The sequence below is a fragment of the Ascaphus truei genome, chromosome 4, assembly GCF_040206685.1.
Source record: "Ascaphus truei isolate aAscTru1 chromosome 4, aAscTru1.hap1, whole genome shotgun sequence".
Classification (NCBI taxonomy): Eukaryota; Metazoa; Chordata; class Amphibia; order Anura; family Ascaphidae; genus Ascaphus; species Ascaphus truei.
This window is the reverse complement of record NC_134486.1, coordinates 3,097,364-3,124,776: the sequence shown is the minus strand read 5'-3', so window position 1 is coordinate 3,124,776 and position 27,413 is coordinate 3,097,364. Positions and strand designations below refer to the sequence as shown.

Below are 27,413 nucleotides of genomic sequence, written 5' to 3'. Positions count from 1 at the left end.
TAATAAGGGTTATTGTGCGTTACAGTAAAACCGTTCCAATCGTGTGTGTTGCTATTATTCTCACCCAGGGGAATCTTACGTGATGGGGATCCTGGGTAAGTGGAGGCGCTGCCAATAAGATAATTAGTACCCCAGGCTGCCAGTTAGCGGAGGCTCATATCTCCTGGAGCCCACAGGTGTGTGCAGTACCCGTAGTCACTCTAGAGCGTAGGAAAGAGGGCTACACACAGATCTCACATACCCACACTGGGCTGGTTTCTGTGTCACATTGATGCCGTTGGCACAAGTTTCCCAGTTCTGAGAATCGGCTTCCTTGGCATCTAAACTATTTCTGAATATATATTAAACATATTAGCACAAAGAACGTAAACTAGGGGCGTGCCAGCATTAGGGAAGTATCCCATGCTGAGAGTCCCGTGTGTGATAAATACCCTGTGAGGGACACACAGCTTATCACAGCTACACACAAAGCCCAGAGCCTGTGTCCCTGCATCTCCTGAGCCTCGGACCAGCCATGAGAATCCTCTTCCTGCTGCTGCTTGTTCTCTGTGCTGTATCCTCCTGGGTACCCAGCTGTGAGGGTAAGTGATCCTGTCCCGGTATACACGTACATAACACCTCTCCTATGCTGGGACTTCTGGCTCTATCCTTCCTTATACACAGTGTCTCCTGTATCGGGAGCTGAGAGATGTGAGCTGTTTGGTTTCCTGCTGTAAGCCTGTGAGATCAGTCACAAGGGGATTTAGGGATCTGGTCACATTGCTAAGTTGGTTTTATCAGTCAGTCTCGCTTTGCTGCTCCACAAATTCTTCCAGCTGCAAAACAAGAGCTAAAAACTCCCATTCTCCCAGCAATCCCCGCACATTAATGGCAGAACGACACCGCGAGCCCGCGGCGCTTCTCTCGTCTCCTGCGGGTGGGAACTAGTTTTCCGGCAGGAGACGCGGAGAAATGATTCATTGTTGGTTCTGCATCAAACCCGGGAAAAGGCCGCAGATTATCCAAAAAAGACATTGCCAGAGAGACGTCAAAGTGCGTTCCACGCTATCGCCCCGAAACAGCACAAACCGCCATTACATATCGCCCCGAATCAGCGCCAGCCGCCATAACATATCGCCCCGAATCAGCGCTACCGCCATTACATATCGCCCCGAATCAGCGCTACCGCCATTACATATCGCCCCGAATCAGTGCCAGCCGCCATAACATATCGCCCCGAATCAGCGCCAGCCACCATTACATATGCCCCCGAATCAGCGCCAGCCGCCATAACATATCGCCCCGAATCAGCGCCAGCCACCTTTACATATCGCCCCGAATCAGCACTACCGCCATTACATATCGCCCCGAATCAGTGCCAGCCGCCATAACATATCGCCCCGAATCAGCGCCAGCCGCCATAACATATCGCCCCGAATCAGCGCCAGCCGCCATTACGTATCGCCCCGAATCAGCGCCAGCCGCCATTACATATCTCCCGGGAATCAGCGCCAGCCGCCATTACATATCACCCCGAATCAGCGCCAGTCACCATTACATATCACCCCGAATCAGCGCCAGCCGCCATAACATATCGCCCCGAATCAGCGCCAGCCACCTTTACATATCGCCCCGAATCAGCGCTACCGCCATTACATATCGCCCCGAATCAGTGCCAGCCGCCATAACATATCGCCCCGAATCAGCGCCAGCCGCCATTACGTATCGCCCCGAATCAGCGCCAGCCGCCATTACATATCTCCCGGGAATCAGCGCCAGCCGCCATTACATATCTCCCGGGAATCAGCGCCAGCCGCCATTACTTAGTGACCCCGTGTGCAGGATGTCCCTCTGTATTAGTGACCCCGTGTGCATGATGTCTCTCTGTATTAGTGACCCTGTGTGCAGGATGTCTCTCTGTATTAGTGACCCTGTGTGCAGGATGTCTCTCTGTATTAGTGACCCTGTGTGCAGGATGTCTCTCTGTATTAGTGACCCTGTGTGCAGGATGTCTCTCTATTAGTCCCTGTGTGCAGGATGTCTCTGTATTAGTGACCCTGTGTGCAGGATGTCTCTCTGTATTAGTGTCCCTGTGTGCAGGATGTCTCTCTGTATTAGTGACCCTGTGTGCAGGATGTCTCTCTGTATTAGTGACCCTGTGTGCAGGATGTCTCTCTGTATTAGTGACCCTGTGTGCAGGATGTGTCTCTGTATTAGTGACCCTGTGTGCAGGATGTATCTCTGTATTAGTGTCCCTGTGTGCAGGATGTCCCTCTGTATTAGTGACCCTGTGTGCAGGATGTCTCTCTGTATTAGTGACCCTGTGTGCAGGATGTCTCTCTGTATTAGTGTCCCTGTGTGCAGGATGTCTCTCTGTATTAGTGTCCCTGTGTGCAGGATGTATCTCTGTATTAGTGACCCTGTGTGCAGGATGTCTCTCTGTATTAGTGACCCTGTGTGCAGGATTTATTTATAAAATATTTTACCAGGAAGTAATACATTGAGAGTTACCTCTCGTTTTCAACTATGTCCTGGGCATAGAGTAAGACAGATAATACATGGTTACAAATACAGTTACATAAATGAACAAGGTATACATTATATACAAGACATTGCATTCACAGTAAGAGATAATATATATTATGAGCGTATGAAACAGTTACAGACCAGATTAAAGTGTGAGACAGCCTTAGTTATGAAAGAACTTAAACTGGTGGTGGATGTGAGAGTCTCTGGTAGGTTGTTCCAGTTTTGGGGAGCACGGAAGGAGAAGGAGGAACGGCCGGATACTTTGTTGAGCCTTGGGACCATGAACAGTCTTTTGGAGTCTGATCTCAGGTGATAAGTGCTGCGTGTGGTAGGGGTGAGGAGCTTGTTCAGGTAGCTGGGTAGCTTGCCCATGAAGAATTTGAAGGTGAGACAGGAAAGGTGAACTTTGCGCCTAGACTCTAGTGATGACCGATCTAGTTCTTTGAGCATTTCGCAGTGATGTGTGTTGTAGTTGCATTGGAGAACAAAACGACAAATTGAATTGTAGAGGGTGTCAAGTTTGCTAAGGTGGGTTTGAGGTGCCGAGCCATATACTATGTCTCCATAGTCAATAATTGGCATTAGCATCTGCTGTGCGACACGCTTTCTGACCAGGAGACATAGGGAGGATTTGTTCCTGTAAAGTACACCTAGTTTGGCATAGGTCTTGGTTGTCAGGGTATCAATGTGCATCCCGAATGTTAAGTGGGAGTCAAACCATAAGCCCAGGTATTTAAAACTAGTGACAGGGGTTAGGGTGGCGTTAGCGTTGGTTCTAATCTGGAGCTCAGTCACTGGAAGCTTAAAAAATTTAGCCTTGGTCCCAAATACCATTGTTACCGTCTTGTCAGTGTTTAAAAACAGTTTGTTTTGTGAAATCCAGTTTTCAGAGAGGCTATGGCTGTGTGCATATAGGATTGTGTCATCTCCTCTGTATTAGTGTCACTGTGTGAAAGATGCCTCTCTGTATTAGTGACCCTGTGTGCAGGATGCCTCTCTGTATTAGTGACCCTGTGTGCAGGATGTCTCTCTGTATTAGTGTCCCTGTGTGCAGGATGTGTCTGTATTAGTGTCCCTGTGTGCAGGATGTCTCTCTGTATTAGAGAACCTGTGTGCAGGATCTCTCTCTGTATTAGAGTCACTGTGTGCAGGATGTTTCTCTGTATTAGTGACCCTGTGTGCAGGATGTCTCTGTATTAGTGACCCTGTGTGCAGGATGTATCTCTGTATTAGTGTCCCTGTGTGCCGGATGTCTCTCTGTATTAGTGACCCTGTGTGCAGGATGTCTCTCTGTATTAGTGTCACTGTGTGCAGGATGTCTCTCTGTATTAGTGACCCTGTGTGCAGGATGTCTCGGTATTAGTGACCCTGTGTGCAGGATGTATCTCTGTATTAGTGTCCGTGTGTGCAGGATGTCTCTCTGTATTAGTGACCCTGTGTGCAGGATGTCTCTCTGTATTAGTGACCCTGTGTGCAGGATGTCTCTCTGTATTAGTGACCCTGTGTGCAGGATGTCTCTCTGTATTAGTGACCCTGTGTGCAGGATGTCTCTCTGTATTAGTGACCCTGTGTGCAGGATGTCTCTCTGTATTAGTGACCCTGTGTGCAGGATGTCTCTCTGTATTAGTGACCCTGTGTGCAGGATGTATCTCTGTATTAGTGTCCCTGTGTGCAGGATGTCTCTCTGTATTAGTGACCCTGTGTGCAGGATGTCTCTCTGTATTAGTGACCCTGTGTGCAGGATGTCTCTCTGTATTAGTGACCCTGTGTGCAGGATGTCTCTCTGTATTAGTGACCCTGTGTGCAGGATGTCTCTCTGTATTAGTGACCCTGTGTGCAGGATGTATCTCTGTATTAGTGTCCCTGTGTGCAGGATGTCTCTCTGTATTAGTGACCCTGTGTGCAGGATGTCTCTCTGTATTAGTGACCCTGTGTGCAGGATGTCTCTGTATTAGTGTCCCTGTGTGCAGGATGTCTCTCTGTATTAGTGACCCTGTGTGCAGGATGTCTCTCTGTATTAGTGACCCTGTGTGCAGGATGTCTATTCAGAAGCCAGGGTCACATGTGATGTGTGAATAGCCCCAGATAGCTTTAACTCAGCCCTCTTTCCAAAGCACACCAAGTTCTGTTATATTGCCTTCACTTTATTAGGAAAGCAGCAGTAAATACAGGCTCTTGTGGATGTAAGGTTGTGTTGGGAGAGTGCTTCTCTGTGGATGCCTTGTAGTTAAGGGCAGGTGAAAAGGATTGGGCCTTGCCGGGAGGCGTGTAACATAGAAGGGCTAGTCACTCAGCCAGTGTCAGGAAGTAAAAGAAAGTGGGTACTGCTTGTGACACAGGAATAGGGAAGGCTAAACTAACTGTCAGCAGGGACAGGGGGGAATGGAAAAGCCCATTAACTTGGAGAACTGGAGATGTTGCCAGAGAAACCAGGGGTGTGACAGACTGGAGGGAGAAAGGCAACAAATGTATCCATTCCATTTACACTAGGAGTGAAGCTGCAAGGAAAGCTGACATCCAAATACAGCTAGCAGGCAGAGCTGCAGAAAGGGGTGGGGGGGTGTAAACAGAGGAGGCAGAAATTTAATTCCTGTTCCAGGACACTCCCCGTCTGGTATCTGGAGATACCACTATATTAGAATTATTTGGAACATATGTAAAATGCAACACAATACATAACATCGTATTCACAAAACCATGTGAAAGTCCATATCCACACAACAATGTGATACCGGCCGGTATCACTGGCTTCAAAGACCTTTGGCAAAGTCTTTTAGCAAAGGATGTTGGGTGGATGCACCGCTCCAGGTTAGCTGGGTGCACCACAATGTCTCTCTTGGTGAAAGTCTCTGGCACTGTTTCTTTTAAAACTTATGGAAGAACAGTCCATTTGTCTCTGTAATTTTATCTACAGAGTGCATCCCCGTGTAGATATGCCAGTCGTGGTAGCCTGTCACTCTATCACCTGGCGTTTGGCAGAAGGAGTTGGCGTTTGGCTCCTTGCGGAAGCGGAGCAACACTCCTGGAAGACTGGTTGTCCAGTCTGGTCCAGTGAAGAGGGCGTCGTTCAGGGAGACTCCCTGGTGCTGAGCGCTGGAGCTGAACACTACCCGGATTTGAACGGGTTCCTGAGGGTGGTAGACCCCAGATGATTGAAGGTACCAGCATTCTTCACCTTCCTTCAGTGGATATGCTGGCTTTGTGTGGTCACTAAGGAATATCTTCTGGATGAAGGCTACAAAGTTATTTCTGGACTCCGGTTTCCTTTGTAGGTTGCAGCGGAGCGAAGTGAGCATAGACATGGCGTTGTCTCTGTTGTCTGGGAGGCGTCTTCTTGGTGAACGGAATGGTAGCGGGGTCGCCCAACTGCCCGATCGGTCTTTGAAGAGCTCCTTATCCATTGATCTCAGGAATTCTCTTTCTTCCATCAATTGTGTTTGCTTGTCGTCGTCCCTTTAGTCTGGAACGCTGTGCACCCTAGGTCATCGGTGCATTTCTCTTGCATGAGAACGTCTCCACGTATTTCGGTTATTCGCCTTTGTGTCCCTTTGTTAACTGCCCTCAGGAGGTTGTTTTCTTCCTGGACGTGACGAAGAACAATCTCTTTTGTCCTTGTAAATCCTCTTGTGAAATGTCTCTGCGACTGTCTCTTGTTAGATGTGTGAGAGAACAATCTTTTTGCCCCTGTAGTTTCACCTGCAGGGCGCAATCTTTTGTGGCTATGCCAGCTGTGGCGGTTGGCTGCTTTGCCACTTAGTATTCTGCGGAGAGGAACGACTGTAAGTCTTAGCCGTGCCATAGCTCGCAGGAGGACTGTCCAATTGTTTCCTTTCCTTTGGACGATCCCTTTGGGAGGTTACTTTCTTCCTTCAGTGGAGTCGACTCATCCTCCTTAGCTGTCTGGACTGCTGAGCATCCTAGGCCATTGTCACATTCCCCCCGATGTGAAGATGGTTTTGTTGTTCTCAGGGGTATGACCTTGTCTCTCCTCCTTGCTTGGCCTTCCTGACACTTGAATATGACCAAGACATGGGTCGGAGAGGGATGTGTGTCCACATTCTGTTATCACTGTTCTGCGGGCGTCAACATAGTCTGGTTTGTGCCCTTTGTCAATGCACACGTTGCCCACTATCACCCATCCTAGGTCAAGTATTTGGGCAAATGGGGCGTTGTGGGATCCGTTGCACTGTTTGCGGACCTTGTGCACCCTAAGGATGTCCCTACCGAGCAGCAGCAAGATCTTGGCGCCCTGTTCTATCGGTGGGATGTAGTTGGCTATTCCACCTGGGTGATGGCGTGCCACGTCTGGTGTGGGAATCTCGTGCCTGTTTGCAGCCAGGTGATGAGTGTAGGGAGAGCTATCTTCACTCTGTTGTCCACTGAACGTATGATGTAGCCAGTTGCTCTTCTCCCTGTTGTCTCAGTTAACCCTGCACAAGTTCTGAGGGTGTAGGGGGAGGCATTGTCTTCTGCGTTGAACAAGCTGAAGAATTCCGTCTTCGCCAATGATCTGTTGCTTTGATCATCGATGATGGCGTACATCCAAATAGCTTTCTCAGGTTGTCCCTGGGGGTGCACTGCAACAAAGCATATTTTGGAGCAGGACCTTTTGTCACTTCCTTTTCCGCAAACCTCGGTGCACTGAGACGTGACAGATGTTGGCTCTCCTTCTCCTTCCTCCCTGTCATGCTCCGCTATGGAGGATGGGTTGTTGAATTGGTGGAGTGTCAGCGCCTCTGGATGTAGAGATGTTACATGCTTGTAACTTTTGCACACTGCACATTTGATGGCCTCTTTACAGTCTTTTGCTATGTGAGTTGTGGAATTGCAGCACCTGAAGCAAACTCCGAATTCTCCGAGTAACTTCTTGCGTTCCTCTAGGGACTTCATCCTGAACCCAAAGCACCTGTTATGTGGATGTGGCTTCATGTGTATGGGACATTCCCTGTTTGGCTCCCTTGGTTTTTTGTCTCCAGCGACCGACTGGTCGGGAGTAGTTTGGGTCATGGGGGACACGTCCATCCTGTGGACCGAGATAGGTGTTCTAGCATTATCGTATCTCACCGCTGGCCTTTCATTCCTCAGGATGCTTGCACTGGGTGTGGTCTGTGCACCAAAGATGAAGCTGGGATCGTTCCTTGTCCTTGCCGCTTCGCGGATGAAGCTCAAGAAGAATGAGAATGGGGGTAGGCGACCTGCTTCTCCCTTTTGTATTTGGAGCTTTATGAAATCCATCTTTCTTGGAGGTTGTAGGGTAGCTTCTCCAAGATGGGTGACTCCGGGAGCTGTGTCTAGGACAGCGTTTCCCAAACTTTTTTTTCCGTGACCCGGTTATTTTTGAACTTCTCCTTCGTGACCCACTAAAATTTTTATCGTCTATAGGTAAAATAAAACCGTTATGAATGTCCATACAGATTTCATATATTCTCCCAATCCCCTCTATTCTCTCTCCCCCCCCCCCCCAAACCCTCTCTCTGACCTGCACAGACGCACACAGTCACTGACCTACAGACACTCACACAGACAGACCAAACACACACAGCCACTGCTGGCCTGCACAGACACACACACAGCCACTGATACACACAGTGGCTGTGGCTGATACACACACACACAGATCCATACACACACAGATCCATACACATACACAGATACATACATACACAGATACATACATACACAGATACATACACATACACAGATACATACACAGATACATATATACACATACACAGATACATACATACACATACAGATACATACACATACACAGATACATACATACATATACACACACACACACACACACACACACACACAGATCCATACACACACAGATACACTCCCCTATATACACACACACACAATTTATTACAGAGGCAGCGACGGATGTGAGTGACTGGAGAGGGAGGGGGCGGGGAGAGAGGAAAGGCCAAGCGATCCGAGCAGGCGGCTCCACGCCTCCCTCTGCCCGCCAGCGACCGCGCAGCCACCACTGCCCAACCCCTGCGCCTATCTCCCGCACCAAGGGGACTGAGGGGAAGGGAGCACCAGGAACGGAGGCACAGGTGCGCCCCTACACCACTTCCTACCTCCTATCACGCCGGGCATCGTGTCCTGTGGGGGGGCGGAGCATGTCATGGGCGGCAACATCATGATGCAGGGCTGCAGTAGGAGCCCGAGTCAGCGAATCACCGTTGACACCCCAGCGATAGCGGCCTGCACCACTTCAGCACCGTCCCGCACCTCACCTCGGGCCACCGCAAGGAGGGAGGGGGGCCGCCGCAAGGAGGGAGGGGGGCCGCCGCAAGGAGGGAGGGGGGGCCGCCGCAAGGAGGGAGGGGGAGCCGCCGCAAGGAGGGAGGGGGGGCGCCGCAAGGAGGGAGGGGGGGCCGCCGCAAGGAGGGAGGGGGAGCCGCCGCAAGGAGGGAGGGGGGGCGCCGCAAGGAGGGAGGGGGGGCCGTCGCAAGGAGGGAAGGGGGGCCGCCGCAAGGAGGGAAGGGGGGCCGCCGCAAGGAGGGAAGGGAGGCCGCCGTGCAGCCAGCCTCGCTGCGACCCGGCAATTTTGCTTCCGTGACCCGGTGCCGGGTCGCGACCCACCATTTGGGAAACGCTGGTCTAGGACATTTAGATCGGTTAAGGATTGGTCTGTTCTTGCAAACTCCAGCTCCTGCAGCAGGTCCCCGGGTTCTCCTAACTTCGAGTAGTCTTTGGCTGTGATCCTGGGAAAGCTGTCAACTCTCTTGAAGAGCGCATCTTCCACTGCTTCAGGGCTACCGTAGCACTCTTCTAGCCTTTCCCATACTAGGTCAAGACCTACTTGGGGATGGTTCACATTTGCTGCCCGGAGACTCTTCGCATGTTCTATGGATTCTTTCCCCAGCCATTTGGTTAGCCGGCTGAGTTCTTCCCTTGCGGAGAAGCCCAGGCTCTTGATTGCGTCCTTGAACTTCCATATTCGGTAGTTCTCAGGACGGTCGTCAAAGCTGGTAAGTCCTGTTTGCACCATGTCACGCCGGATAATATACTTGCCCATGTCTGTTAAGCCTGATGCATCAGTGTGTTGGTCGCGTTGTGAGGTAGTTGCCGGGAGGGTCCTTGCGGTCGCCTCTTCCTTGGCGTGGACACGTGATGATTGCTGGTCAGTGTGAGGGGCTGTGTTTTCCCGTGTGGGTGTACCTGGATTGCGAGCCTGTTGTAGTGCATCCATGTGCGTCTGGTGTGTGGATTACTGTTGCGGCTGTGGCTATCCCAGGTAGCGTGTACCCTTGAAGGAACAGCATCTTCTCCACGTGGACCTAGCAAGTCTTCGGTGTCTGTGGAGTCACTCCCGTCGTGTTGAGATGGCGCGCTGGTGTTTACACTGAAGAGGCTCCTTACGTAGTCTTCAGTGCGTTGGACTGGATCCTCTGAGATTATTCGTCTGTATGGTTGCTCCCCGTCATCCTGTTGCGTGGCTGCTTCTAAGACGTCAGCTTGGGCTATGGCAGTGGTGGCTTCCCTCTCTTCTAGGTTCACATCCACCTCTGTCTTTCTATGCTCAGTAGCTGCAGCTGTCTGCTCCTGCTCTTCAAAGCTGGCCATTTCTAGTTTCATGGCCGCCTCTTTCTGAGCTTACTTGCCTTACCCTTGCCTGTGCGGCCTCTGCGGTGGCTCGCGCCTTGGTAGCATTTGCGCTTGTGCTAGACACATTGGATTGCACTGATCTTGCTGACCTTGATGAGCGCCTGGATGCGCTGGAGCGCTGTGATGCGGTTTCCAGCAAAAGGTCCTTTCTTTTATTCTCAGCTTCCGTGATAGAGGTTCACACGCGGCTGTCACGTGTCAGGCCAATAAAGTCCCTTTCTTGCAGGCTTTCGCCGGTGTTAGTCCTGGCCAAGTAAGTGACGTATGCCTCTGACAGCTCTTGGTAACACGTGTGATCTATCTTTAATTGAGTTATTGCCTGCTCGAGCTGTTGTACATAATTGCCAGCGCCGGCAACATTGCGTATTCCAAGTGTGGTTGTTGCCCAGGCTTTCTCTAATTTAGCGCGGTGTGCTTCAATGTCAGTCTCATATTTTTCGCGGGCCTTTTGTGTCAGTGTGACTGTCCGTTTAGGCCTTGCATCTGCCTGCGCCTGTTACAATTGCGCAGCGGTCTCTGTGTCTGAGTGGTCACTCTCCTGCATTGTGTCTGGTGGGGATCTGAGTTCTGCCATGCTGTACAGTAGGTGTATGTAGGCCTTTAGCCAATGCATGTGGCGTGCGGTCTGTTACCTGCATCAGCAATGGGCGACTGTCTCCGATGATGCCGAGCAGTGTCCTGCTGCGTTCAGAGTAGGGGTAGCTGTACTCACAGGTGTCCGGTGGCTCTGACCCGTGTCCTGGCGGTTGTCCGGTGTCGTGGCCCTTGGTGGCGCTAGCCGTGGGAACGTGCGCAGGGGTAGGTGGGATGGTAGCTGCTCACTGTGTAGCTGTGCAGAGGGTGGACTCAAAACAGAAAGAGGCAATCAAAGTTCTGTGTAAGTGCACTGCCTGACTGCAGTGCTGCTGCTTGTGTGCAGAGTTTCCGAACGGAAATAGGCATAGAAGAACCAGGGGAGCGATGATGAACCTTAAAGAAAATGAAAACGACAGTGCAATATTGTATATTCAATAAAAAATATGCAAAAGGCCCCCAAGTGGCAACTCACAATGTGGTAGACATATATGGGCAGTATTCCAACTCAAATGGAAGATGGTCACAGGCTGGAGCAGGTAGGAGGCATCAAATCTCAAAAGAGAGAGACAAAAACCAAAGTGTAGATGGTACAAGAAATTTATAACAAGAAAAATAAAAATGGAGGCTTACAACATCCAGAAGGAATAGCAGCACGAAAGGTATACTGGAGATGGTGACTGAGTAGCGACCTCAGATACACAGCAAACCCACGCGGCCGCTGCAAGCCTCCGTTCTGTGTCCTCGCCGGGTGCCGACACGTCACTTCCGGTATTGCGTCCGGGTTGATGGTGACGTCACGGAGTTTCCAGCAATCTCTCTCCCTCTCAATCATGGGTTGGGGGTCATGCTCTACGCGTTTCGCCGTTCTAAGTGACGGCTTCGTCAGGAGTGGCAGTGACCTGTTAGATGGGTCATTATATACCCCCTATGCTACCAACAACCTCTCCTTCAATAGGTTAATTAGTAAAGACATCCCTAACCAATGGGCAAGAAGACTTAGATTGCGTACCAGCATAAATATTACATGTTAACTTTTAAATAACACATAATATAAAAACTTTATACATTCATATTCAACATAGTAAAAATATAATATAAATATAAATAAAATGATCCTCCTTCACAGACATACGGAAAGAATCATATATGAAAATACATCAAATATAAAATAATCGATACATATAAATCACATAGTTCTCACTGCCCCTAATCTTAATGACTATGGCAGAATATGAGAGGCGTCGATTGATGAATCTCGGAGATATGAAATGGAAAACAACATTAGTAATGAAACAACAAAAAACTACATTTTACCATAAATCAAATCTACAAACAGATTTTGCAAAAAAGATGTGCAGATTGTACACACTATACGCAAATCTACAGGTTAAAAAAATGAGCATATATAAGAGTGTAAATATATAGCACAATATATATACCTTATGAAAACCTTATAGACACAGATGACTTTTTAAAGAAATCTACATTTAGGCCTTGAGGGACCAATGTTTTAAGAGAGAAAATCCAAAAACTTTCTCTCTTTTTCAGAGCAATATTCCTATCCCCAACCCTCCAATGGGATAACACATGCTCTAAAATTGTGAACCTCAGGCCTGATGTATCTCCCTGATGTTTATTGATGAAATGATTTGATAATAGATGAGTTGTAACCCATCTTCTAACATTTCCAATATGTTCCAAAATTCGTGTTTTTACAGGCCTACTTGTTTGGCCTACATATTGTAACCCACATGGGCACTGTATCAGATATATAACGCAATCTGTCTTACACGTAATTAATTGATTAATTTGACATTTCTTTTTGGAAACATATGACGCAAACCCAAATTTGTCATCAGATCTATATTTGCATGCCCTGAATGTGGTACAGCCAAAGAAACCTTTAGCCTGAGATAGCCATCTATTCCCCTCTTTTTTGAGTTTGGGTAATGCGCTGGTGCTAGTTTGTTTTTAAGCACATTTGCTCTTTTGAAGACTACCAGCGGCTGTTCAGGAACAATATCTCCCAATATTGAGTCATTTTTGACAATATGCCAATGTTTGCGTATAATTTTGAGTATTTTATCTGTCTATTATAACTTGTGAGAAAAGAAAAGTCAAATTGTTTATTTGACTTAGTTTTTATTCTGTCATTCAAAAGATCTTTTCTTTCTAGACTCCCAGCTTTATCTGCTGCATCTTGAATAATCTTATCATTATACTTTTTTTCTTTAAATCTGTTCTGCAAAAAGGTGGACTGCTTATTGAAACTATTGATGTCAGAACAGTTCCTCCTAATCCTTCATAGTTGGCCATATGGCACATTTTGCAACCATTTTGTGTGATGGCAACTGGATGGCATGATGTAATTATTAATGTCCACATCTTTGAAGAAAGTCTGCGTGCTGATTGCTCCATTCTCAATGAGAACTGTTAGGTCAAGGAAATTAACCCTTTCCCGACTGTACTCACAGGTAAATTTAAGATTGAGTTGGTTATCATTTATAAATCTCACCAGACTCTCTTCATCACCTCTCCAGATGAAAAATATATCATCTATGTACCTCCGCCACAGGCACAAGTCCGCACCCAGCTCCGCAATGGACCATATATAGTCCTCCTCCCATGTGCCCATGAAAAGGTTTGCATAGCTGGGTGCGAACTTCGTGCCCATGGCGGTGCCACATTTTTGGAGATAATACACCTCCTCAAACATGAAATAATTATGTTCAAGAATGAACTTGATTCCATCCAAAATTAAATTAGCCTGTTCGTGGGGCATGTTGGAATCTCTAGACCGTATTCTATCTATGGCTTCATGTCCATCTCTATGACTAATAGAGGTGTAGAGTGAAGTTATATCACAAGTTGCCAAGAACCACCCTTCTTCCCACACTTGATTTTCTAAAGTACGTAAAATGTCAGTCGTATTTTTAAGGTACGATGGAAGCTTGGTCACATATTTTTGTAGGTAGGTGTCTATATAAGCAGATAAATTAGACGTCAGGAAATCAATTCCTGCTATTATAGGTCTCCCTGGGGGGTTTACTAGACTCTTATGGAGTTTGGGGCGGTAATAGAATATAGGTTTAATAGGATGTTCTCTATAAAGGAAACTGTACTCTTTTTCAGTTATTACCTCTGTCCAACAGTATTTTCAACTCTTTCAGGAAATCCAATGTGGGATCCTTCTTTAGTTTTGTATATGTATTAATATCACCCAACATTCTGTTGGACTCAATAATATAATCGCTCCTACTCAGAAAAGCAACTCCCCCCCATCTAGTGTCATTTAAATAGAGTTTTTTGTTTCTTGTATTGGATAGGCAGCACTGCTCTTAACAATATGGAAGATATAGAGATAGATAACAACTCCTCCACTATTTTCTCTAGAAGACTCATGAGGTCGGTAGACTTCAAGAGCATTCTAAATTTAGAGAATATCCCTGTTGTTGGGGAAGTCAACATTCTAGAGGCTGAATTTGAAAAATTGGAGAAGTAGCTTATCAAAGATATTAAGACGTTTTGGGATCTATACATTTTTGGAACAATATGTCCTAAGTGGGAGAGTCCCAAGGGGTCTAAGACTTAAAAAAAGACCCATCCATTGACCTTGAGGATGAAACCTTTCTTGATAAATGGTATAACCTTTTGGGGAAATGTTCACATGATCTAATGGGTTTAATTATTGATCAGCAAAAAAAAAACATGTGTTACAAATTAGAGGTGAATGAAATTAAAGAGAGGATTGGTACATTGGATCAGACGGCTCTCTTTAAAGAGAAAGATACTAACCTACAAAATAAATTGGATAAAATTAGGAAAGAGACTATTGCAAAAAAAGTCAAAATTCTTTTGAGAGATGAGGAGGACTATAAAGCGGGTTCTCCCAGGAAGAAAGGAAGAAAGGAGAAGGAAATCCAGAAAAAACCTCCTAAAAAACAGCCGCCATTACATATCGCCCCGAATCAGCGCCAGCCGCCATTACATATCAACCCGAATCAGCGCCAGCCGCCATTACATATCACCCCGAATCAGCGCCAGCCGCCATTACATATCACCCCGAATCAGCGCCAGCCGCCATTACATATCACCCCGAATCAGCGCCAGCCGCCATTGCATATCGCCCTGAATCAGCGCCAGCCGCCATTACATATCAACCCGAATCAGCGCCAGCCGCCATTACATATCAACCCGAATCAGCGCCAGCCGCCATTACATATCAACCCGAATCAGCGCCAGCCGCCATTACATATCAACCCGAATCAGCGCCAGCCGCCATTACATATCAACCCGAATCAGCGCCAGCCGCCATTACATATCAATCCGAATCAGCGCCAGCCGCCATTAATCTGTATTGGTCCCTGTGTGCAGGATGTCTCTGTATTAGTGGCCCTGTGTGCAGGATGTCTCTCTGTATTAGTGACCCTGTGTGCAGGATGTCTCTCTGTATTAGTGACCCTGTGTGCAGGATGTCTGTCTGTATTAGTGACCCTGTGTGCAGGATGTCTCTCTGTATTAGTGACCCTGTGTGCAGGATGTCTCTGTATTAGTGACCCTGTTTGCAGGATGTCTCTGTATTAGTGTCCCTGTGTGCAGGATGTGTCTCTGTATTAGTGACCCTGTGTGCAGGATGTCTCTCTGTATTAGTGACCCTGTGTGCAGGATGTATCTCTGTATTAGTGACCCTGTGTGCAGGATGTCTCTCTGTATTAGTGACCCTGTGTGCAGGATGTATCTCTGCATTAGTGACCCTGTGTGCAGGATGTATCTCTGTATTAGTGACCCTGTGTGCAGGATGTCTCTCTGTATTAGTGTCCCTGTGTGCAGGATGTCTCTCTGTATTAGTGACCCTGTGTGCAGGATGTATCTCTGCATTAGTGACCCTGTGTGCAGGATGTATCTCTGTATTAGTGACCCTGTGTGCAGGATGTCTCTCTGTATTAGTGTCCCTGTGTGCAGGATGTGTCTCTGTATTAGTCCCTGTGTGCAGGATGTATCTCTGTATTAGTGACCCTGTGTGCAGGATGTATCTCTGTATTAGTGTCCCTGTGTGCAGGATGTCTCTGTATTAGTGTCCCTGTGTGCAGGATGTCTCTCTGTATTAGTGACCCTGTGTGCAGGATGTCTCTGTATTAGTGACCCTGTGTGCAGGATGTCTCTGTATTAGTGACCCTGTGTGCAGGATTTGTCTCTGTATTAGTCCCTGTGTGCAGGATGTCTCTCTGTATTAGTGACCCTGTGTGCAGGATGTCTCTCTGTATTAGTGACCCAGTGTGCAGGATGTATCTCTGTATTAGTGACCCTGTGTGCAGGATGTCTCTCTGTATTAGTGACCCTGTGTGCAGGATGTCTCTGTATTAGTGACCCTGTTTGCAGGATGTATCTCTGTATTAGTGACCCTGTGTGCAGGAAGTCTCTCTGTATTAGTGACCCTGTGTGCAGGATGTCTCTCTGTATTAGTGACCCTGTGTGCAGGATGTCTCTCTGTATTAGTGACCCTGTGTGCAGGATGTCTCTCTGTATTAGACCCTGTGTGCAGGATGTATCTCTGTATTAGTGACCCTGTGTGCAGGATGTCTCCCTGTATTAGTGTCCCTGTGTGCAGGATGTCTCTCTGTATTAGAGAACCTGTGTGCAGGATCTCTCTCTGTAATAGTGTCCCTGTGTGCAGGATGTCTCTCTGTATTAGTGACCCTGTGTGCAGGATGTCTCTGTATTAGTGACCCTGTGTGCAGGATGTGTCTCTGTATTAGTGACCCTGTGTGCAGGATGTCTCTCTGTATTAGTCCCTGTGTGCAGGATGTATCTCTGTATTAGTGACCCTGTGTGCAGGATGTATCTCTGTATTAGTGACCCTGTGTGCAGGATGTCTCTGTATTAGTGTCCCTGTGTGCAGGATGTGTCTCTGTATTAGTGACCCTGTGTGCAGGATGTCTCTCTGTATTAGTGACCCTGTGTGCAGGATGTATCTCTGTATTAGTGACCCTGTGTGCAGGATGTCTCTCTGTATTAGTGACCCTGTGTGCAGGATGTATCTCTGCATTAGTGACCCTGTGTGCAGGATGTATCTCTGTATTAGTGACCCTGTGTGCAGGATGTGTCTCTGTATTAGTGACCCTGTGTGCAGGATGTGTCTCTGTATTAGTGACCCTGTGTGCAGGATGTCTCTCTGTATTAGTGTCCCTGTGTGCAGGATGTCTCTCTGTATTAGTGTCCCTGTGTGCAGGATGTCTCTCTGTATTAGTGACCCTGTGTGCAGGATGTATCTCTGCATTAGTGACCCTGTGTGCAGGATGTATCTCTGTATTAGTGACCCTGTGTGCAGGATGTCTCTCTGTATTAGTGTCCCTGTGTGCAGGATGTGTCTCTGTATTAGTCCCTGTGTGCAGGATGTATCTCTGTATTAGTGACCCTGTGTGCAGGATGTATCTCTGTATTAGTGTCCCTGTGTGCAGGATGTCTCTGTATTAGTGTCCCTGTGTGCAGGATGTCTCTCTGTATTAGTGACCCTGTGTGCAGGATGTCTCTGTATTAGTGACCCTGTGTGCAGGGTGTCTCTCTGTATTAGTCCCTGTGTGCAGGATGTCCCTGTATTAGTGACCCTGTGTGCAGGATGTGTCTCTGTATTAGTGACCCTGTGTGCAGGATGTCTCTCTGTATTAGTCCCTGTGTGCAGGATGTCTCTGTATTAGTCCCTGTATACAGGATGTCTCTGTATTAGTGACCCTGTGTGCAGGGTGTCTCTCTGTATTAGTCCCTGTGTGCAGGATGTCCCTGTATTAGTGACCCTGTGTGCAGGATGTCTCTCTGTATTAGTGACCCTGTGTGCAGGATGTGTCTCTGTATTAGTGTCCCTGTGTGCAGAATGTGTATCTGTATTAGTGACCCTGTGTGCAGGATGTCTCTCTGTATTAGTGACCCTGTGTGCAGGATGTGTCTCTGTATTAGTGTCCCTGTGTGCAGGATGTCTCTGTATTAGTGTCCCTGTGTGCAGGATGTCTCTCTGTATTAGTGTCCCTGTGTGCAGGATGTCTCTCTGTATTAGTGTCCCTGTGTGCAGGATGTCTCTCTGTATTAGTGACCCTGTGTGCAGGATGTCTCTCTGTATTAGTGACCCTGTGTGCAGGATGTCTCTCTGTATTAGTGACCCAGTGTGCAGGATGTATCTCTGTATTAGTGACCCTGTGTGCAGGATGTCTCTCTGTATTAGTGACCCTGTGTGCAGGATGTCTCTCTGTATAAGTGTCCCTGTGTGCAGGATGTATCTCTGTATTAGTGACCCTGTGTGCAGGATGTCTCTCTGTATTAGTGACCCTGTGTGCAGGATGTGTCTCTGTATTAGTGACCCTGTGTGCAGGATGTGTCTCTGTATTAGTGACCCTGTGTGCAGGATGTATCTCTGTATTAGTGACCCTGTGTGCAGGATGTCTCTCTGTATTAGTGACCCTGTGTGCAGGATGTCTCTGTATTAGTGTCCCTGTGTGCAGGATGTCTCTCTGTATTAGTGACCCTGTGTGCAGGATGTCTCTGTATTAGTGTCCCTGTGTGCAGGATGTCTCTCTGTATTAGTGACCCTGTGTGCAGGATGTGTCTCTGTATTAGTGACCCTGTGTGCAGGATGTCTCTGTATTAGTGTCCCTGTGTGCAGGATGTCTCTGTATTAGTGTCCCTGTGTGCAGGATGTCTCTCTGTATTAGTGACCCTGTGTGCAGGATGTCTCTCTGTATTAGTGACTCTGTGTGCAGGATGTCTCTGTATTAGTGATCCTGTGTGCAGGATGTCTCTGTATTAGTGTCCCTGTGTGCAGGATGTCTCTCTGTATTAGTGACCCTGTGTGCAGGATGTCTCTGTATTAGTGTCCCTGTGTGCAGGATGTCTCTCTGTATTAGTGTCCCTGTGTGCAGGATGTCTCTGTATTAGTGACCCTGTGTGCAGGATGTCTCTCTGTATTAGTGACCCTGTGTGCAGGATGTCTCTCTGTATGTGTCCCTGTGTGCAGGATGTCTCTGTATTAGTGACCCTGTGTGCAGGATGTCTCTCTGTATTAGTGACCCTGTATGCAGGACGTCTCTCTGTATTAGTGACCCTGTGTGCAGGATGTGTCTCTGTATTAGTGTCCCTGTGTGCAGGATGTCTCTGTATTAGTGACCCTGTGTGCAGGATGTCTCTCTGTATTAGTGTCCCTGTGTGCAGGATGTCTCTGTATTAGTGACCCTGTGTGCAGGATGTCTCTCTGTATTAGTGTCCCTGTGTGCAGGATGTCTCTCTGTATTAGTGTCCCTGTGTGCAGGATGTCTCTGTATTAGTGTCCCTGTGTGCAGGATGTCTCTCTGTATTAGTGACCCTGTGTGCAGGATGTCTCTCTGTATTAGTGTCCCTGTGTGCAGGATGTGTCTCTGTATTAGTCCCTGTGTGCAGGATGTCTCCCTGTATTAGTGTAATAGTGACCCTGTGTGCAGGATGTCTCTCTGTATTAGTCCCTGTGTGCAGGATGTCTCTCTGTATTAGTGTTCCTGTGCGCAGGATGTATCTCTGTATTAGTGACCCTGTGTGCAGGATGTCTCTCTGTATTAGTGACCCTGTGTGCAGGATGTCTCTCTGTATTAGTGACTCTGTGTGCAGGATGTCTCTCTGTATTAGTGACCCTGTGTGCAGGATGTCTCTCTGTATTAGTGTCCCTGTGTGCAGGATGTCTCTCTGTATTAGTGACCCTGTGTGCAGGATGTCTCTGTATTAGTGTCCCTGTGTGCAGGATGTCTCTCTGTATTAGTGACCCTGTGTGCAGGATGTCTCTGTATTAGTGTCCCTGTGTGCAGGATGTCTCTCTGTATTAGTGACCCTGTGTGCAGGATGTCTCTGTATTAGTGTCCCTGTGTGCAGGATGTCTCTCTGTATTAGTGTCCCTGTGTGCAGGATGTCTCTGTATTAGTGACCCTGTGTGCAGGATGTCTCTCTGTATTAGTGACCCTGTGTGCAGGATGTCTCTCTGTATGTGTCCCTGTGTGCAGGATGTCTCTGTATTAGTGACCCTGTGTGCAGGATGTCTCTCTGTATTAGTGACCCTGTATGCAGGACGTCTCTCTGTATTAGTGACCCTGTGTGCAGGATGTGTCTCTGTATTAGTGTCCCTGTGTGCAGGATGTCTCTCTGTATTAGTGACCCTGTGTGCAGGATGTGTCTCTGTATTAGTCCCTGTGTGCAGGATGTCTCTCTGTATTAGTGTTCCTGTGCGCAGGATGTATCTCTGTATTAGTGACCCTGTGTGCAGGATGTCTCTCTGTATTAGTGACCCTGTGTGCAGGATGTCTCTCTGTATTAGTGACTCTGTGTGCAGGATGTCTCTCTGTATTAGTGACCCTGTGTGCAGGATGTCTCTCTGTATTAGTGACCCTGTGTGCAGGACGTCTCTCTGTATTAGTGTCCCTGTGTGCAGGATGTCTCTCTATATTAGTGACCCTGTGTGCAGGATGTCTCTCTGTATTAGTGTCCCTGTGTGCAGGATGTCTCTCTGTATTAGTGTCCCTGTGTGCAGGATGTCTCTCTGTATTAGTGACCCTGTGTGCAGGATGTCTCTGTATTAGTGTCCCTGTGTGCAGGATGTCTCTCTGTATTAGTGACCCTGTGTGCAGGATGTCTCTGTATTAGTGTCCCTGTGTGCAGGATGTCTCTCTGTATTAGTGACCCTGTGTGCAGGATGTCTCTGTATTAGTGTCCCTGTGTGCAGGATGTCTCTCTGTATTAGTGACCCTGTGTGCAGGATGTATCTCTGTATTAGTGACCCTGTGTGCAGGATGTCTCTCTGTATTAGTGACCCTGTGTGCAGGATGTCTCTCTGTATTAGTGTCCCTGTGTGCAGGATGTCTCTGTATTAGTGACCCTGTGTGCAGGATGTCTCTCTGTATTAGTGACCCTGTATGCAGGACGTCTCTCTGTATTAGTGACCCTGTGTGCAGGATGTGTCTCTGTATTAGTGACCCTGTGTGCAGGATGTCTCTGTATTAGTGTCCCTGTGTGCAGGATGTCTCTGTATTAGTGTCCCTGTGTGCAGGATGTGTCTCTGTATTAGTGACCCTGTGTGCCGGATGTCTCTCTGTATTAGTGACCCTGTGTGCAGGATGTCTCTGTATTAGTGACCCTGTGTGCAGGATGTCTCTCTGTATTAGTGACCCTGTGTGCAGGATGTCTCTCTGTATGTGTCCCTGTGTGCAGGATGTCTCTGTATTAGTGACCCTGTGTGCAGGATGTCTCTCTGTATTAGTGACCCTGTATGCAGGACGTCTCTCTGTATTAGTGACCCTGTGTGCAGGATGTGTCTCTGTATTAGTGTCCCTGTGTGCAGGATGTCTCTCTGTATTAGTGACCCTGTGTGCAGGACGTCTCTGTATTAGTGACCCTGTGTGCAGGATGTCTCTCTGTATTAGTGACCCTGTGTGCAGGATGTCTCTCTGTATAATTGTCCCTGTGTGCAGGATGTCTCTCTGTATTAGTGACCCTGTGTGCAGGATGTCTCTCTGTATTAGTGTCCCTGTGCGCAGGATGTCTCTCTGTATTAGTGTCCCTGTGTGCAGGATGTCTCTGTATTAGTGACCCTGTGTGCAGGATGTCTCTGTATTAGTGTCCCTGTGTGCAGGATGTCTCTCTGTATTAGTGTCCCTGTGTGCAGGATGTCTCTCTGTATTAGTGTCCCTGTGTGCAGGATGTCTCTCTGTATTAGTGTCCCTGTGTGCAGGATGTCTCTGTATTAGTGTCCCTGTGTGCAGGATGTCTCTCTGTATTAGTGACCCTTGTGTGCAGGATGTCTCTCTGTATTAGTGTCCCTGTGTGCAGGATGTCTCTGTATTAGTGACCCTGTGTGCAGGATGTCTCTGTATTAGTCCCTGTGTGCAGGATGTCTCCCTGTATTAGTGTAATAGTGACCCTGTGTGCAGGATGTCTCTCTGTATTAGTGACCCTGTGTGCAGGATGTGTCTCTGTATTAGTGTTCCTGTGCGCAGGATGTATCTCTGTATTAGTGACCCTGTGTGCAGGATGTCTCTCTGTATTAGTGACCCTGTGTGCAGGATGTGTCTCTGTATTAGTGTTCCTGTGCGCAGGATGTATCTCTGTATTAGTGACCCTGTGTGCAGGATGTCTCTCTGTATTAGTGACCCTGTGTGCAGGATGTGTCTCTGTATTAGTGTTCCTGTGCGCAGGATGTATCTCTGTATTAGTGACCCTGTGTGCAGGATGTCTCTCTGTATTAGTGACCCTGTGTGCAGGATGTCTCTGTATTAGTGTCCCTGTGTGCAGGATGTGTCTGTATTAGTGACTCTGTGTGCAGGATGTCTCTCTGTATTAGTCCGTGTGCAGGATGTCTCTCTGTATTAGTGACCCTGTGTGCAGGATGTCTCTCTGTATTAGTGACCCTGTGTGCAGGATGTCTCTCTGTATTAGTGACCCTGTGTGCAGGATGTCTCTGTATTAGTGTCCCTGTGTGCAGGATGTCTCCCTGTATTAGTGTCCCTGTGTGCAGGATGTCTCTCTGTATTAGTGTCCCTGTGTGCAGGATGTCTCTCTGTATTAGTGGCCCTGTGTGCAGGATGTCTCTCTGTATTAGTGTCCCTGTGTGCAGGATGTATCTCTGTATTAGTGTCCCTGTGTGCAGGATGTGTCTCTGTATTAGTGTCCCTGTGTGCAGGATGTCTCTCTGTATTAGTGTCCCTGTGTGCAGGATGTCTCTCTGTATTAGTGACCCTGTGTGCAGGATGTCTCTCTGTATTAGTGACCCTGTGTGCAGGATGTATCTCTGTATTAGTGACCCTGTGTGCAGGATGTCTCTCTGTATTAGTGACCCTGTGTGCAGGATGTCTCTCTGTATTAGTGACCCTGTGTGCAGGATGTCTCTCTGTATTAGTGACCCTGTGTGCAGGATGTCTCTCTGTATTAGTGACCCTGTGTGCAGGATGTCTCTCTGTATTAGTGACCCTGTGTGCAGGATGTATCTCTGTATTAGTGACCCTGTGTGCAGGATGTCTCTCTGTATTAGTGACCCTGTGTGCAGGATGTCTCTGTATTAGTGACCATGTGTGCAGGATGTCTCTCTGTATTAGTGACCCTGTGTGCAGGATGTCTCTGTATTAGTGACCCTGTGTGCAGGATGTCTCTCTGTATTAGTCCCTGTGTGCAGGATGTGTCTCTGTATTAGTGTCCCTGTGCGCAGGATGTCTCTCTGTATTAGTGTCCCTGTGTGCAGGATGTCTCTGTATTAGTGACCCTGTGTGCAGGATGTCTCTCTGTATTAGTGTCCCTGTGTGCAGGATGTCTCTCTGTATTAGTGTCCCTGTGTGCAGGATGTCTCTGTATTAGTGTCCCTGTGTGCAGGATGTCTCTCTGTATTAGTGACCCTTGTGTGCAGGATGTCTCTCTGTATTAGTGTCCCTGTGTGCAGGATGTGTCTCTGTATTAGTCCCTGTGTGCAGGATGTCTCTGTATTAGTGACCCTGTGTGCAGGATGTCTCTCTGTATTAGTGACCCTGTGTGCAGGATGTGTCTCTGTATTAGTGTTCCTGTGCGCAGGATGTATCTCTGTATTAGTGACCCTGTGTGCAGGATGTCTCTCTGTATTAGTGACCCTGTGTGCAGGATGTCTCTCTGTATTAGTGACCCTGTGTGCAGGATGTCTCTCTGTATTAGTGACCCTGTGTGCAGGATGTCTCTGTATTAGTGTCCCTGTGTGCAGGATGTCTCCCTGTATTAGTGTCCCTGTGTGCAGGATGTATCTCTGTATTAGTGTCCCTGTGTGCAGGATGTGTCTCTGTATTAGTGTCCCTGTGTGCAGGATGTCTCTCTGTATTAGTGTCCCTGTGTGCAGGATGTCTCTCTGTATTAGTGACCCTATGTGCAGGATGTCTCTCTGTATTAGTGACCCTGTGTGCAGGATGTCTCTGTATTAGTGACCCTGTGTGCAGGATGTCTCTCTGTATTAGTCCCTGTGTGCAGGATGTGTCTCTGTATTAGTGTTCCTGTGCGCAGGATGTATCTCTGTATTAGTGACCCTGTGTGCAGGATGTCTCTGTATTAGTGACCCTGTGTGCAGGATGTATCTCTATGTATTAGTGACCCTGTGTGCAGGATGTGTCTCTGTATTAGTGTCCCTGTGTGCAGGATGTCTCTCTGTATTAGTGTCCCTGTGTGCAGGATGTCTCTCTGTATTAGTGACCCTGTGTGCAGGATGTCTCTCTGTATTAGTGACCCTGTGTGCAGGATGTCTCTGTATTAGTGTCCCTGTGTGCAGGATGTCTCTCTGTATTAGTGACCCTGTGTGCAGGATGTATCTCTGTATTAGTGACCCTGTGTGCAGGATGTCTCTCTGTATTAGTGACCCTGTGTGCAGGATGTCTCTCTGTATTAGTGACCCTGTGTGCAGGATGTCTCTCTGTATTAGTGTCCCTGTGTGCAGGATGTCTCTGTATTAGTGACCCTGTGTGCAGGATATCTCTCTGTATTAGTGACCCTGTGTGCAGGATGTCTCTCTGTATTAGTGACCCTGTGTGCAGGATGTCTCTCTGTATTAGTGACCCTGTGTGCAGGATGTCTCTCTGTATTAGTGACCCTGTGTGCAGGATGTCTCTCTGTATTAGTGACCCTGTGTGCAGGATGTATCTCTGTATTAGTGACCCTGTGTGCAGGATGTCTCTCTGTATTAGTGTCCCTGTGTGCAGGAAGTCTCTCTGTATTAGTGACCCTGTGTGCAGGATGTGTCTCTGTATTAGTGTCCCTGTGCGCAGGATGTCTCTCTGTATTAGTGTCCCTGTGTGCAGGATGTCTCTGTATTAGTGACCCTGTGTGCAGGATGTCTCTCTGTATTAGTGTCCCTGTGTGCAGGATGTCTCTCTGTATTAGTGTCCCTGTGTGCAGGATGTCTCTGTATTAGTGACCCTGTGTGCAGGATGTCTCTCTGTATTAGTGTCCCTGTGTGCAGGATGTCTCTCTGTATTAGTGTCCCTGTGTGCAGGATGTCTCTCTGTATTAGTGTCCCTGTGTGCAGGATGTCTCTGTATTAGTGTCCCTGTGTGCAGGACGTCTCTCTGTATTAGTGACCCTGTGTGCAGGATGTCTCTCTGTATTAGTGACCCTGTGTGCAGGATGTCTCTCTGTATTAGTGTCCCTGTGTGCAGGATGTCTCTCTGTATTAGTGACCCTGTGTGCAGGATGTCTCTCTGTATTAGTGTCCCTGTGTGCAGGATGTCTCTCTGTATTAGTGACCCTTGTGTGCAGGATGTCTCTCTGTATTAGTGTCCCTGTGTGCAGGATGTGTCTCTGTATTAGTCCCTGTGTGCAGGATGTCTCTCTGTATTAGTGACCCTGTGTGCAGGATGTCTCTCTGTATTAGTGACCCTGTGTGCAGGATGTCTCTGTATTAGTGTCCCTGTATGCAGGATGTATCTCTGTATTAGTGACCCTGTGTGCAGGATGTCTCTCTGTATTAGTGTCCCTGTGTGCTGGATGTCTCTCTGTATTAGTGACCCTGTGTGCAGGATGTGTCTCTGTATTAGTGTTCCTGTGCGCAGGATGTATCTCTGTATTAGTGACCCTGTGTGCAGGATGTCTCTCTGTATTAGTGACCCTGTGTGCAGGATGTCTCTCTGTATTAGTGACCCTGTGTGCAGGATGTCTCTCTGTATTAGTGACCCTGTGTGCAGGATGTCTCTCTGTATTAGTGACCCTGTGTGCAGGATGTCTCTCTGTATTAGTGACCCTGTGTGCAGGATGTCTCTGTATTAGTGTCCCTGTGTACAGGATGTCTCCCTGTATTAGTGTCCCTGTGTGCAGGATGTATCTCTGTATTAGTGTCCCTGTGTGCAGGATGTGTCTCTGTATTAGTGTCCCTGTGTGCAGGATGTCTCTCTGTATTAGTGTCCGTGTGTGCAGGATGTCTCTCTGTATTAGTGACCCTATGTGCAGGATGTCTCTCTGTATTAGTGACCCTGTGTGCAGGATGTATCTCTGTATTAGTGACCCTGTGTGCAGGATGTCTCTCTGTATTAGTGACCCTGTGTGCAGGATGTCTCTCTGTATTAGTGACCCTGTGTGCAGGATGTCTCTCTGTATTAGTCCCTGTGTGCAGGATGTGTCTCTGTATTAGTGTTCCTGTGCGCAGGATGTATCTCTGTATTAGTGACCCTGTGTGCAGGATGTCTCTCTGTATTAGTGACCCTGTGTGCAGGATGTCTCTCTGTATTAGTGACCCTGTGTGCAGGATGTCTCTCTGTATTAGTGACCCTGTGTGCAGGATGTGTCTCTGTATTAGTGACCCTGTGTGCAGGATGTCTCTCTGTATTAGTGACCCTGTGTGCAGGATGTCTCTCTGTATTAGTGTCCCTGTGTGCAGGATGTCTCTGTATTAGTGACCCTGTGTGCAGGATGTCTCTCTGTATTAGTGACCCTGTGTGCAGGATGTCTCTCTGTATTAGTGACCCTGTGTGCAGGATGTCTCTCTGTATTAGTGACCCTGTGTGCAGGATGTCTCTCTGTATTAGTGACCCTGTGTGCAGGATGTCTCTCTGTATTAGTGTCCCTGTGTGCAGGATGTCTCTGTATTAGTGACCCTGTGTGCAGGATGTCTTTCTGTATTAGTGACCCTGTGTGCAGGATGTGTCTCTGTATTAGTGACCCTGTGTGCAGGATATATCTCTGTATTAGTGACCCTGTGTGCAGGATGTCTCTCTGTATTAGTGACCCTGTGTGCAGGATGTCTCTCTGTATTAGTGACCCTGTGTGCAGGATGTCTCTCTGTATTAGTGACCCTGTGTGCAGGATGTCTCTGTATTAGTGACCCTGTGTGCAGGATGTCTCTGTATTAGTGACCCTGTGTGCAGGATGTCTCTCTGTATTAGTGTCCCTGTGTGCAGGATGTCTCTCTGTATTAGTGACCCTGTGTGCAGGATGTCTCTCTGTATTAGTGTCCCTGTGTGCAGGATGTCTCTGTATTAGTGACCCTGTGTGCAGGATGTCTCTCTGTATTAGTGACCCTGTGTGCAGGATGTCTCTCTGTATTAGTGACCCTGTGTGCAGGATGTCTCTCCGTATTAGTGACCCTGTGTGCAGGATGTCTCTCTGTATTAGTGACCCTGTGTGCAGGATGTGTCTCTGTATTAGTGACCCTGTGTGCAGGATGTCTCTCTGTATTAGTGTCCCTGTGTGCAGGATGTCTCTCTGTATTAGTGACCCCGTGTGCAGGATGTCTCTCTGTATTAGTGTCCCTGTGTGCAGGATGTCTCTGTATTAGTTACCCTGTGTGCAGGATGTGTCTCTGTATTAGTGTCCCTGTGTGCAGGATGTCTCTGTATTAGTGTCCCTGTGTGCAGGATGTCTCTGTATTAGTGACCCCGTGTGCAGGATGTCTCTCTGTATTAGTGACCCTGTGTGCAGGATGTCTCTCTGTATTAGTGACCCTGTGCTCTCTCCCTTGCAGGCGGGACTCTGGGTTACTGCCAGCAGATAGAGGTGAAGTCTTGCCGCATGCAGTGTCTCCGCGCTCTAAATGGATACGCCAGGGAAATAGCCAGGAACGGAAAATGACACGTGTAAATCCGTGTCATGCTGCCGGATCTAAACATGGCTTTCACATGCAATGTCACATACATGATGTATCGGGCTCACACGCCAACCCGGCTGCCGATCATCCCTACATAGAGAATCAATAAAGCATGTAACATGTT

The 27,413-nt window shown here is 48.0% G+C and overlaps 1 long non-coding RNA gene across 1 annotated transcript; it reads left to right on the top strand.

The window, feature by feature from the left end:
• The first annotated feature begins 247 nt into the window (after positions 1–247).
• Positions 248–27,413, top strand: LOC142492513 (uncharacterized). The gene is made up of 2 exons (XR_012800829.1): positions 248–581; positions 27,167–27,413. It is a non-coding gene; the product is annotated as an uncharacterized LOC142492513 (long non-coding RNA).